Below are 14,076 nucleotides of genomic sequence, written 5' to 3' on the forward strand. Positions count from 1 at the left end.
TGGATGAAACAAGTTACCCTGTATGGTCACTAGATTACATGCTAAGAACTAATCTTTCCTTCAAGGTCAGTAAGATCCCATGCTCCCATTCATACTAATCCACAGAAGTCAGAGGCATCATTGAAAGCACACAGAATATTTCAAGATACTAGAATGTCTTCCCATATCAGGGCTTGCCCAAATCTCAGTGCTCCATATCATTGCAGTTTGCACTCCATCCCCCAAGGCTCTAGGAACCTAGGACACTTTTTTTTTTTAAGCAGTATTGTTAATAATCTCAGCTTTTCTCAGTTCATGCCATTTTTCATCCTCTTCTCTCTACTGAAGTGACATTTACCAAAGGCTTGGTTGATTGGCTCCCTTTCATACTTTTCATTTTCAGGTGAACCTTCACCTCCTCAGCAAAGTCTTGTCTGATACTTTTCTCTAGTATTCCCTTCATTTATTTCCCACTCTACCTCATAGCTATAGCCTTAGTATTTATGATCACAATTTATACTTTAAAAATAAATATTCCCTGGGGGACAGCAGGTGGTGTAGTAGTTAAGACTCTGAACTTCCACATGGTCAACCATGGTTTGAATCCTGGACCTGGTGGCTTGAAACTCATGCCAGGCACATGTGTGTGCATACACAAAATCCCAGGAAGAGAATGGAGAAGTGGTTGCAGTGTGGCTGTACCCCCTGGTGGGATGGATTTTTCATTCTCTCTCTCTCTCTGTGTGTCTCCAATGAGTGCATATTTCCTATAGCAAAAAGTCTCCTCAAGATCAATCAATCAATAAATAATTATTTCCTGACTTTATCTTCTGTTTTCCTTAAAGGGCTGCAGTCTTTTTCAAGGCAAAGATGATGTTTGTTCGTTCATGTTGGAAAGCCAGTGATTAGAACGTTCCCAAAATTACTGGGTTGTCAGAAAAGTCATGACATATTTTTCTGTGCAAAAATGTTCCATCACTTTTCCAGCAACTCAATAGCAGAGTAATAAATTCAATAAATATTATTGAATAAATCTAAAGAAGAGTTGGAGATTTTCAGTCAGCACGTGGGAGAGAAGTTAAGTTGCTGGATCCCACATGATCAACTGCACTGTTCATGTCCCACACCCAGCAGCTTGAAAATCACACCAGGCAGGGTTTCATGTATACTCAATGCCCCAGAAGGGGACTGGAGGAGGGGGGATTTAGGTATAAAAAAGAAGATTGAACATTAAATCTGTATCAAAGAATGTAATATTGGGTACATTTTGTGCCAGCAGATGGTGTAGTGGTTACATTGTTGTACTCCCACTTCTCGCATGGCCACCTGCAGTTTGAGTCCCCAAACCAGTGGCTTGGACTCACACTGGGCATGCATACCTGCGTGCCTAAGATCCCAGGAGGAGAATGGAGGACAAGGGATTGTAGTGTTGCCATCTCAGTGTGTATTAGTTCTCATTTTCTTGTCACTATCTCTGTCTCTCTCTGTCTGTCTGGAGTTTGCACGGTGCCAATTTTCTTAGATAAGCAAAGGCAGGCTCAGCTAATTACTGTGCTATCCATTACCTTTCTCCTTTCCTTCCTTTTTTTCTTTCCTTCTAACTTGCTGTAACATGTATGTGCTCACCAGAGATAGACACACAGAGAGAGAGAGAGAGAAAGCATCCTCCATGGGTATGGCCATGCCAATCTCTTCTTTTCTATACTCCTTTTGGGATTTTGATCAAGCAGGCACACATGCCCAGAGTGTTTTTCAAGCCCGCTAGTCTGGGATTCAAACCTCACAGTTAGCCATGTGGGATCCAGATGCCTTAACCACCATGCCAACTGCTGGTGCCTATAGACATATTTTCTTAATTATGGGAGAATTTTTTGGCTGTTTTCTTAAAGATTGAGTTTCCACATACAACAATATTTATTTTTTCATAGATTCTCCTGTAAAACAGTTGTCACTAGAAAGACACTGAAGCTGTTTTAAACCACCTCCCTTGAGGTGAAGGGTAAGACCAGCATCATTACATGATTTACTCTTCTGCTTTCTTGTTTAAAAAAATGTGATATGTATGACAATAATTAAGGATCAGTTACAATATTCAAACAAAATACATTTAAATCAAGATTTATGTTAAATACAAATGTGTATGTGCAACAGGTGTCTAGTTTTATTAATTACTCTATATTCAGCAGTTACTACATTCATTCATATATTGAAGAATATTTGCTGAGTTTGTATGAAGTTTCACATGGCTTTCTTGAAGCAAAGAATAGAGTGATGAATAAGTCAATATAGTTTCCTTACCTCGTAAAGTTTGCATGTTAGTAGGAGACAAGCAATGTATAAAGCCAAAAATAACTATCAGAGAATGATAACTGATTCTCAGAAAAGGGAAGTGGAGTAGTGCATATGTGACTGAGTAACTCTAGTGAGGTGGACATAGAAGCTTTTTTGAGGAGAATTTCTAACCTGATATCGAAATGATGACATAAAACCATTTTTTTTTTCTTTTTGGAGAGGTTTTTGCTATAGGGCGCGTGCGCTCACCAGACAGACAGAGAGAGACAGAGAGATAGAAAGCGAGAAATCACCCCCCAGGGGGGATGGCCACGCCACAATCCCTTCTCCTCCATTCTCCTCTCGGGATCTTGGGCATGCACACACACGCTCCCAGCGTGAGTTTAAGCCACCGGGTCGGCGACGTGAACCACGGTCGACTACGTGGGAGTCCAGCGACATAGCCATTATGCTAACTGCTGGTCCTGACATAAAGCCATTCTTAAGCATGTCAGTGGGAAGAGAATTTCAGGAAAAGGAGAAAGTGTGTAAAAATCCTAAAGCAGGAGTTAACCTTCAGTAAAGAAAGTTAAAATAATCAGCACACGGTGGACAGGGAGCATAGTTTTAAGGTGAGATATACAAAGTAAATTGGAGAGGCAGGAGAAAGGGCAAGTAGGTGGAGTGGTGGGTAAGGCGCAGGACTCCCACATAGCCGACTGTGGTTTGAGTCCTTGATCTTGTGGCTTGCTTTCTCACTCTCTCTCTATGTCTCTCTGGTGAGTACACATGACTTGTAGCAAATTAAAAAAAATTAATAATAATACTGAATAAAATTAAATAAATAATTATTTTTAAAAAAAGGAAGTAGAGCCTGATCAGAAGGTGCTACTATGTTTTCTTTTCTTTCTTTTTTTTTTTTTTTTTTTTTTGGAGAGGTTTTTGCTATAGGGTGCATGCGCTCGCCAGACAGACAGAGAGACAGAAAGTGAGAAATCACTCCACAGGGGGGATGGTCACGCTGCAATCTCCCTTCTCCTCCATTCTCCTCTCGGGATCTTGGGCACGCACGCACACGTGCCCGGCATGAGTTTTAAGCCACCGGGTCCGGGACGTGAACCACGGTCGACTACGTGGGAGTACAACGACATAGCCATTACGCTAACTGCTAGTTCCCATTATGTTTCAACCTTTAAATTCAAGAAGATTATCAACTTCAAAGTTGACAATTAAAATAAAAGCTAAAAATCACAACCTTTATGGTTTATAGATCACTTCATACACTTAGCATCAAAAATATTTGCATATAGTTTGTGGGGACACACAAGACAGAAAATCTGAGGTGTGGGAACATGCTCTGAGCAAATACCACCTGCTCTTTTGGGGTTTGGCAGAACCTTGTAACTTGTCTTCCCCTGATCTTGACTGCAGACAGAGCAAGGATGGAAATTACTAGAGGCGTTCCAACAGACATATCTGATGGACTTCAAGAAACATCTTGACCCCAATTAGTAAAATCCAATCCCTGCTCTGCATCTGAAAGGTTCTTTAGACTTCTCTGGGTGTGGTGGTACACTCCTTAGAGAGAAGATCTTCAGCTCCTTCCCCACACCTACAGCTAGTTCTCTGCATTAGAAAAGAAGATGAGATTTTCTCTTGATGGGATTACCACCAAGGGATACACCTGGCCTGGTGTGACTTAAGCCCTCATAGCTTTGTTAATTTCTTCTTATTGTCTGTAACCTGGCAACCAATCCATGAAGTGTCGTGAAACATACATGTGTAATGTCTCCTTGTACTATAAATAAAAACATCCAGTTCATCTGGGCGGGACAAGTTGCTTGGGCTACCTAGGCTCAGGCTGCCTGTGTCCATTTCTACTCTCTCCCTTTGTCTCATTCTTTCCAATTCCCAGGTCCTGGCAAGATGGAGGACTTTCTCTTTCTCATCCTCTTTCTCTTCCTCATCAGCAGCCCCCTGATCATGATTCAGCCAGACCCAAGCCCTGGGGTTGATGCCAACAATAGTTTCTATTTAACTTTTGCTATGTCAGTAGTAGAACATATTTGCTGACTGCCTGCAGTATTTTAGAATTAAATTCCTGGATATGTTTTATACTTTTTCACTCAACTTTATGTCAAAAAAGAAAATGCCTTGATTAGGTAATGTTGGTCTCTGTGAAAACTGTATGAGGACCATCTTCTAGTTCAATTATGACATTTAAAAAACAAAAGGATGGTAATTTTTATAGTGGCAAAAGTAGTCCCACAATATGTCTTCTGTTACATATGTAAGAATGTTCTGACTCTTTACAGTGAAATTATTACTAGTCAGCTAGATTCCAAAATGTCTTCTCTTCTTTTTTCCACAGATCCCCAAATTACTCATTAAATAGATTAATGTGTTTCTTCCAGAGCTCCACTGCCATGTGTCATGCAGATCTCCAGGGGTGGCTATGCTTATTTCCTTAAGTGTTTTAAAGACCATTGCTCTGTAATGCTGACTGGCCCTCAAGTTACTGCACTGTCTTGTTTCCATTAGGTATAGTAATATTGTGTGCTTCTGTGTTCATTTTAAGCCATGTGTGATGAGGCACATGCCTTGCATGACTGGAATCACTTTTCTTTATCCACACTCATGTCTTACATCTTTCTCCCTACTGGTAATGGCAATGGTGTGTGAAAGGCCAGACTATAAACAATGACAATGGGCATCACATTCCAGGAATGCAGTGATGTGGCCTAACGTGTTCAAGAGAAGATATGATCATAGGACACGTAGCTCTGTACTTATACTGCCAAATCCCAGTCAATCTGATATAGCCAAGAAATGAATTAACATTTATATTTTTGCATATTCTGATCATTTTTGTGTCTCTGATGATTATCAAGACACTATCTTTGATAGAATGATTGGAAGTCTGTGAGGGAACAGCAGAAATTACATGCTTCTAGACCACCTTGGATTTATGAACTTTGAATGAATGACTGTAGGTATAATGGTGAAAATGCCTAATATCTTGCCTTCCTGCTAAAAAAAACAACAGAAGGTCATTAGATGGGTGTGTGATCTGATGAATGTGTTCTCCAAATTCCAAGATGTGCTGTCCAACCTCTAGCATCATTTGCCATACCCTCCTTATTGATACCAAAACCACCCTGTTCCTGTGATTATCTTTATCTTTCTTTCTTTAAGAAGCAACTTTCTCAAAAATAACTTTCCTTCCTCTTTTGTCTCAATAAATGTGGAGGACTTGAGAGGACTTAGCAGGCACAACCCTGGTATGACCTCTTCCTTTCCCTCTTGACTCAGATCTCTGTGTCTCGAGGAGTACTTCTGTACTTCAGGTGACTCTCTGTGGAACAAGAGTCACAGAAGCCAGGGTTTATGGCATCTCAATAAAGGATGGAACACCATAGTAATGATGCTAGTTAGAGTCAAATAAATGGAACTATGGAACTGCATAAATAGTCTTTCAACATAAACAGGTTCTGATAGGAAGAGATAATTCCTAGACTAATATACTCTTTACTGTTTATTTTATTTTTAAATATCAAACTGATTAGCAAAACAGGATTCTTTCAAAGAAAATGTTTGGCTGGCTCTGCACATCCTAGATGAAGCCCATAATTTACAGATAATAATTTTGTGTTAAACTATTGCAGTACTAACTCACTCTTTTCTCCACGATAAGAAATATAATTGATATTGATAGATAATTGTAAAGCAACTCTAAAATGTATGTATGGATTAATGCTTATGTTTGAAAAGCAAACCTTGATAATCAAACAATGTGAGAATACTGATGGAGCCCAAGGTCTATGAGATATTTAAACATATCATATAGCTTAAATTTATAAACATTTTGCTATTGGATGAGTAAAAGAAATATAAAGAACAAGAGAAATTTTCCAGAACTTTAGCCATCTATTTTGAAACAATATGTTTCTTAATTTAAAAAATGACAAAGATGGGGTCAGCAACTAGCAGAGTGATTATGTAACTGGACTCTCACATGACTGACTGTAGTTTGAATCCCTGAGCAGGTGACTTGAAAAATCACACTTGGTGCATGTGTATGCGTGCCCAAGATTCCAGGAGGGGAAAGGAGGAGAAGGGATTGTGGCATGGTCATTCCTCCCGGGGCATGGGAATGATGTCGCAAATTTTCTCTTGCCGTCTCTGTCTCTGTCTTTGTCTTTGTCTCTCTCTCCAGTTTGTGCACACACCGTATTGCAAAAGCCTCAAAAAAAAAAAAAAAAAAGAAGATTGAACATTAAATCTGTATCAAAGAATGTAATATTGGGTACATTTTGTGCCAGCAGATGGTGTAGTGGTTACATTGTTGTACTCCCACTTCTCGCATGGCCACCTGCAGTTTGAGTCCCCAAACCAGTGGCTTGGACTCACACTGGGCATGCATACCTGCGTGCCTAAGATCCCAGGAGGAGAATGGAGGACAAGGGATTGTAGTGTTGCCATCTCAGTGTGTATTAGTTCTCATTTTCTTGTCACTATCTCTGTCTCTCTCTCTGGCTAGTGCACACACCCTAAGGCAAAAATCTCTTAAAAAAAAAGAAAGAGAAATATTGGGTACATTCTATGAGGACAAATTGCTATAGATATTTCTCCAGCTCTCATTTTTCACATCTTCTGGACTGTGGTTTCTTCTGTCTTTGTCTTCCTCATTTATGATTAAAATCTACAAAAAAATTCACCCTATTTTGTCTGTTCAAAAATATGTTTCTTACATTTTCAGTAGACTCCATCTTCAGAGTCTTATTTGAATGTCATCCCATTCTGTTCATTGAACAATAACAAATAATAAAAGAAGAAGCAAAGCAAAGCATGGAATAAAAAAATGTTAATTGTGCTTTGAAATGAGAACAAGGGTTCCAGAATGAATTGCTAAACAATTGTTGTTGAATAATATTTTTATTTATTCATTTTATTGTTATTATTTATTTTAATAATGTTTACATCTGACCAGGAGTGTTGTCCATATTAGGTTATTGTTCTGTTCAGGACAGACATTTAAAATATTGATTAAAAAAAGTAAAACAAGGCCAGCTTGGTGTGGTGGTTAATGTGGCAGGATTCATGGCCCACTACATGGTTGAAGTTTCTGATTCAGTAGTTTCAAAAACACACCAGGAGCGTGTGTGAGTGTGCTCCAAATCCCCAAAGTAGGGAGAAATGGAAGAGAAAGAACTGCAGCATAATCATTCTCCATCAAGGATGCTTTCAGATTTTTCCCCTCTCTGTCTCTGTCTGTTTCCTTGAGCCAACCACCACCTATAAGGTCTTCTTAAAGGTTTCACCATTACACAGACAAATCTTCCAGCACATTAACCACTGGGGACTAACCATAGCATCTCCTAACACTGTACTAGAGCTCTTCTTTATTTTACTTTTTTATTTTAAAGTCAATCACTGTGTATCATTACAGCATGCAAAATGGATTTTCCCAGCATGGATACATTGTGTACCAGCCCAGACCCACCTTCATCTGTACTTGTTATTCTTTGTATTTTTATAAAGCCATTCTAACTGGGATGAAGTGATACCCCAATGTGGTTTTAATAGCAAGTCCCTAATGGTTACTGATGTGCAGCATTTTTTAAATGTACTTGTTATACAGTCATATATCCTTTCAAATGTCTTATAGTCTGAACAAGTCTGCCTCTGTAATTTTAACATCATAGGTATGCTATCTACCTATTTGAATAATTCTTGTACATATGTGCTTTATGTATAAAAACTTAGAGATATTTTCAGCTCTTATTTTTATACCCTTAGGAGAAATATTGTATACATTGAAAATGTATGTATACATAACTAAATTATTTACTTAAGATGGGAAGGCAGTGATGGTATGGTGGTTAGGGTGCTAGACTCCCACATGGTCAATTACAGTTCAAGTCCCAAATCCAGGAGCTTGAAAATCACACTGGGCATGTGTGTACACATAACCAAAATCCCAGGAGGAGACTGGAGGAGAAGGGATTGCAGCATGGCCATCCCTCATGGTGGTGGTGGTGGTGGTGGTGGTGGTGTGTGCAGGGGAGTGATTTCTTTTCTCTTTCTTTTTCTTTTCTTTTTTTTAGAGGTTTTTGCCTTAAGCTGCCTAGGCTGGGGGTGGGGGAGAGAGAGAAACAGTGAGAGGAGAAAGTGAGAAATCACTCTCCTGGAATGCAATCCCTTCTCCTCCATTCTCCTCCAGGGATCTTGGGCATGCATGCATATATGCCTGGCATAAGTTTCAAGTCACTAGGTCCAAAACTCAAACTGCAGTCAGCCATGTGTGAGTCCACCAATGTAACTGCTACACCATCTGTAGGCCCCACTGATGGATAATTTCTCACTTCTCTTCTCACTGCTTCTGTCTGTCTCTCTCTGGTGAATGCAAGTGCCCAATGAAAAAAAAAATAAATAAAAATGTTTAAAAAAGGAAAAAAAGTGGTTAAACTTGAATTTAACTAAAATTTTAGCTGTGTTGTAATCACAACCCAAATCTACACTAAATTTTTAACTTCCATATCTCCCTCTTAAAAATATTTTATTCAACATACTTGGTACAAAAAAAAATGGCATTGCTTATTTATTTGTTTTGTTATTATTATCAGATTAGCCACAAATTATATTATCTTCTAGGCTTAGACTTTGTGGACAGAGTCCATTTCTTACAAATTTGAAGCATGCACATCTGAGCTGGAAAACACTGTCATTCCCCAAACAATTGTTCCATGCGTAGCATCACCATAGGGTCAAATTGTGGAAGAAATATTTTCAGACGATCATTGAGTTTAACCAAAGAACATTGGTGAGAAGTGACATGAGTTGGAGTGTTACAGTGAAAGAAGGCTTGAGTCATAAAGTGTTACATAACGGTGTAGAGCAATCTCCCCTTTATTTTCCATGTGCAAAGGGGAGTATTGCTGGAAATATATTACATGTGAGAAAAGGCTACACACATTGGCATCATCTTTCTTGAAGGACAAAGGGAGATTTTGTTCTATGTAAAATGATCTATAGGCATAAGCATACCACAAATCTTACAATAACTGAATTCAAATATTGTATCTGAAACCCTTAGATGCATGATCTGAGGCAGTTAAATTAATAAACCATTTGTAACTTCAATTCGATTCTTTGTAAAACAGGGACAGTAATATGGGAACCACCAACTTCACAAGAGGATTAAATCATCTAACTGAAGTGGATTTGTCTGAAAGATAATAAAACTTTAATTTACTGAAAGCACATGTAAAACATCTATGGAGCAATTGTTTTGGAAATTTAGCATATGCTGTTTTGTGGAGAATGAATGAAAGAACATTTATCCTATCACTTAAAAGAGCTCTTCAAGTCTGGGTTAGAAAAAATAAAGAAAAATCAAACCAAAATTTAACAATTTCCCTTATAGTCAGTAAAAAAATGTGAGCCATGATTATATTTAACAAAATAAGAACAAATTAAGAGTAATTTCAAAATTTCTGACTTATTTTTTTTGCCAGGAAAATAGATTAAGAGATAGGTTATGATTTTTTTTTCTTCCTTTAGTGGGTATCTTTTGGATGTTGGCAGACTCATGGTATAAAAGAAGGAAAAAAAGACAGAAGGAAAGAAAGAGAGTGGAAGAAAGGAAGGGAGAAACAAAAAAAAAGGAAGGAAGGAGGGCAGGAAAGAAGACTAACAGTGGTTTTCTTACTTCAAGGATGTTCACCTTCCAAACATCTATTTAATATTCCTAGGGGTTTTTGTTTTGTTGCTGTTGTTGTTTTATTAAAGACCAAGCAAAACAAAATTTAATTTCTCATAAGGACTCTGTGGAAAAATATCTTAATGACATATGTATGAAGAGTTTAGTAAAATAGTGGTTAATCTCAGAGAAAAACATGCTCCAGAATCATCAAACCAGGATTTACGGTTGTTCTTTCCATTGCATTTCCAGAATTTATGGACAAAAACTTAAAACATGTGGTAAAGTATGAGAAACCTATCAAAAACATCTAACAAAAAGCCTTCCCACTACTATGGACTCTATATACGTTAGTTTCTTTTATTTTAGAGATATTTGCTATAGGGTGCATGTGCTTGCCCAAGAGACAGAGAGAAACAGAGAGATAGAAAGCAAGAAATCACCTCCACGGGGAAATAGCCACACTGCAATCCTTTCTCCTCTATTCTCCTCTTTGAATTTTGGGCACACATGTACACACACCAGACATGAGTTTTAAGCTGCCAGATCTGGAAACTTGAACTGCAGTTGACTTTATAGGAGTTCAGTGATGTACCCATTTTGCCATCTGCTGGTCCCAGTTTCTTTTCTTTTTTTTTTTTTTTTATATCATTGAGAACTGAAAACGTTGATTCTCTTACAATATACCAAAGATATAATCCTCCCTATTTGATATATTCTCACTTTCTTAAAATTATAAACAGGCTAAGTTACTCTCCTCTTTAACAAATTTCTCATAGTATTTTAATCTCTGTGTTTCTCACTGTTAAATGATAGGATTTAATATAGTGGTGGGGATAGCAAAAAACAGTCACCAGCTTGTCCACTGAGTAGGTGGCCACTGGGTGCATGTAGATGAATATGCAAGATACAAAAAAGAGTACAATGCCAGTAAAGTGGGAACCATATGTGGAGAGGGCTTTACTCTGTCCTTCAGAGCCATGGGATTTCAGGGAGCTCAAGATAAGTACGTAGGAGATGAGGAGCATAGAGAAAAGGAGTAAGCACATAGCTCCACTGTTGGCTGTCACCACCATTCCCAGCCTGTAGGTGTCTCTGCAGGCAAGTTTCAACAGTGAGAAGAGATCACACATGAAGTGGTGGATGACATTGGGATCACAGAAGGGCAAGTAGAACCATGAAAAGAATCTGCACAGTGGCATATGGCATGCCACCAATCCAAGTTACCACCACCAAGACATGACAGAGTCCGTGTCTCATTATAGTCATGTAGGGCAGGGGCTTGCAGATGGCCACATAGTGGTCATAGGCCATGACAATGAGGAGGATGATCTCCGATCCTCCCAGGGGTGCTCCACAAATAGCTGAGTGAGGCGGCCCCCAAAGAAGATGGTTCTCCTCTAGTAAAGCATGGTCAATGATCATCCTGGGGATCGTGACATAGGTGTAGGAGGCCTCTATGAAGGACAAGTGAGAAAAAAGTATATGGGAGTTTTAAGGGTGGTGCTGAGGGAGATAAGGATAACAATGAGCAGATCAGCAAGCACGGTAAATAGGAAAATAAGCAAAAAGACAATGAAGAATATCTTCTGCCAGTGTGGATTCTGTGTGAGTCCCAGGAGAACAAATTCAGTCACATTGTTGGGACGAATGAGTTGATCCATTAGATTTGTACCACCTTGTGGGGGCCTGAATAATCTAAAATATATTTTAAATACAGCTAATTAGTTATGAAATAATTACAGTCTGAATTTTATAGCACCAAGGTAGGGTAGTTACCGTAGTTGTAGAGCATGTCCTTGGCATCTCTGGCCCCAGTAATTAATTACTTCATTTACTTTTTGACTTCCTTCCTTTTGCTTTCTATCTCTTCTGATACCTAGCATTTGTCATCTATAAAACATCAATAGACAACAATTAATGTGTAGTTTACTGAGTAAATACTGAGCTATGTGCATGTGATTTGGATTCTTCTTCTGGCTCCAACTCCATGTGACTTTGGCAAGACATTCCAGTGTCCTCTGCTTCCAAGCCCTCCTCTGCAAATATGATCCTACATTCTACATTGTTATTCTAAGATGTATTCTGTAACCTGTAAAGCACTGAACACAGGTAAAGATTACTCCTTCTACTAGGATAATTTACATTTGAAACAACTCCATGAAAGATATAGTCCAGAAACATTCACTGCAAGGAGACAGATTAGAAAAATGAATGTATTGCTGGAGATACACCATCCCTGGAACCTACCATAACACATAGGTTATTTTTATCTGTTTCCTACCTGTGACTAATGCAGTACTTGGCATAAGGTCTTCAGTGCTGGCTCCAATTAGGTGATGAAAAAATATTTGATGAATTGCCACACTTCTATAATTCCATGGATAAGAATACACCTGCTTCTCCAACATGTAAACCTAGGAACTCACATATGTTCATCCTCACATGCTCCACTTTATGAGAAACAAATAAACTTGATATGAGTGTGCTTCCCAGTTTAATGTTTTCTGGTATGTTTTATAAAGTAAACAATAAAAACAATTCCTGAGCTAGCAAATGTCATAGTGGTTATGTTGCTGAACTCTAACATGGCTGACCAAGATTTGAATCTCAAGTCCAGTGGCTTAAAACTTATGTCAGGTGCACGTGCATGTGTGCCCAAGATACCAGAAAGTGAATGAAGGAAAAGGGATTATAGCATGGCTATCCCCCAAGTGTTTGTCACTTTCCCTCTCACTGTTTCTCTCTCTCATTCCAGTGAGCACACATGCCCTAAGGCAATAACCTCATACATATATATATATACATTTTAAGCACAGTTCTTTCTACTCAGTAAAACTTAAGCTTCAATAGACTAAGATAAAGGGACCAGCTGTTAGCGTAATGGCTATGTCTCTGGACTCCCACGTAGTTGACCATGGTTCACATCCCAGACCCAGTGGCTTGGAGCTCACACTGGGCATGTGTGCATGTGTGCCCAAGATCCTGAGAGGAGAATGGAGGAGAAGGGATTGTGGTGTGGCCATCCCCCCCGGGGGGTGATTTCTCGCTTGCTGTCTCTCTGTCTCTCTTCTCTCTGGCAAGCACACACGCCTTATAGAAAAGCCTCTAAAAAATTAAAAATAAATTAAGAAAAAACAACTATTGGACAGATTTTACAATTTTGAAGATGTGTTAGCAAAGGCAACTCTTATTTCCAAGCTTTAAAAATAGAATTTTAACGTGCATAGCAAAAAGAAATAGACTACTAGATAAAGTAAAATACTATACAGATATTTAGAGGTATACAAACACACACACACATGCACACACAATCTTATATATTAATAAAATCAATTACTATACATAATCACTTACATGCTTATTACTCAACAAATATTTATTGGATTCTTACTATGTATATTAATGTACCTTTACCCATATTAAATGATAAAACTGTCTTATCAAATGCCACTAATGATTCCCCCCTGACCTTTCTTTATCTTCACAGCAGCAATTCATCTAACCACCTCTCTGCACTTCTGCCACACACATGCGTATGCCTTCTTCTCCCATCTTCCTATGACATCCATTACAGATTCATCTTATCTATAGGATATCATATTATTAATGGAACAGGGAAAATCATTCCAAGTGAGGACATAGTTCTCAGAGAAATATGAAGAGAAAACATAAATATAACAAAATGTATTCTGTGCAAAATACTCTTTTCCTTTCAAAGACAAATGAATAAAAACCTTCTTGTTTTAATTATTCAAGATGAAAAATCTAACACATATGTGAAAAAAAAAATTGCAACAGCTTAGCTACATTCCCTTATCCTTTTGTTGACTCCCAAACAGATCTGAACAAAGAATGGTGTACAAAAAGAAAAATTAAAAAATAAATAAATAAAGGAAAGTGACTCAAATATAACTATAAAGTCTCTGGTCTTTTACTTCATAATACTGTTTCTAGGGATAAACTCAGAGGAAATACTTTAAAGAGATAAAAATTTTATGTACAAAGACATTCCAAACAAATATTAAGGGGACCAGCAGTTAGCGTAATGGCTATGTTGTTGGACTCCCATATAGTCAACTGCGGTTTGAGTCCCAGACCCAGTGGCTTAAACTCATGCTGGG

The 14,076-nt window shown here is 38.3% G+C and overlaps 1 pseudogene; it reads right to left on the reverse strand.

The window, feature by feature from the left end:
* Window positions 1–10,600: 10,600 nt before the first annotated feature.
* On the reverse strand, window positions 10,601–11,616 carry LOC114008157 (olfactory receptor 140-like; annotated as a pseudogene).
* Between the last annotated feature and the right edge of the window lie 2,460 nt (window positions 11,617–14,076).

Source organism: Tupaia chinensis, unplaced genomic scaffold (assembly GCF_000334495.1).
Source record: "Tupaia chinensis unplaced genomic scaffold, TupChi_1.0 Scaffold000293_1, whole genome shotgun sequence".
Lineage (NCBI taxonomy): Eukaryota > Metazoa > Chordata > Mammalia > Scandentia > Tupaiidae > Tupaia > Tupaia belangeri.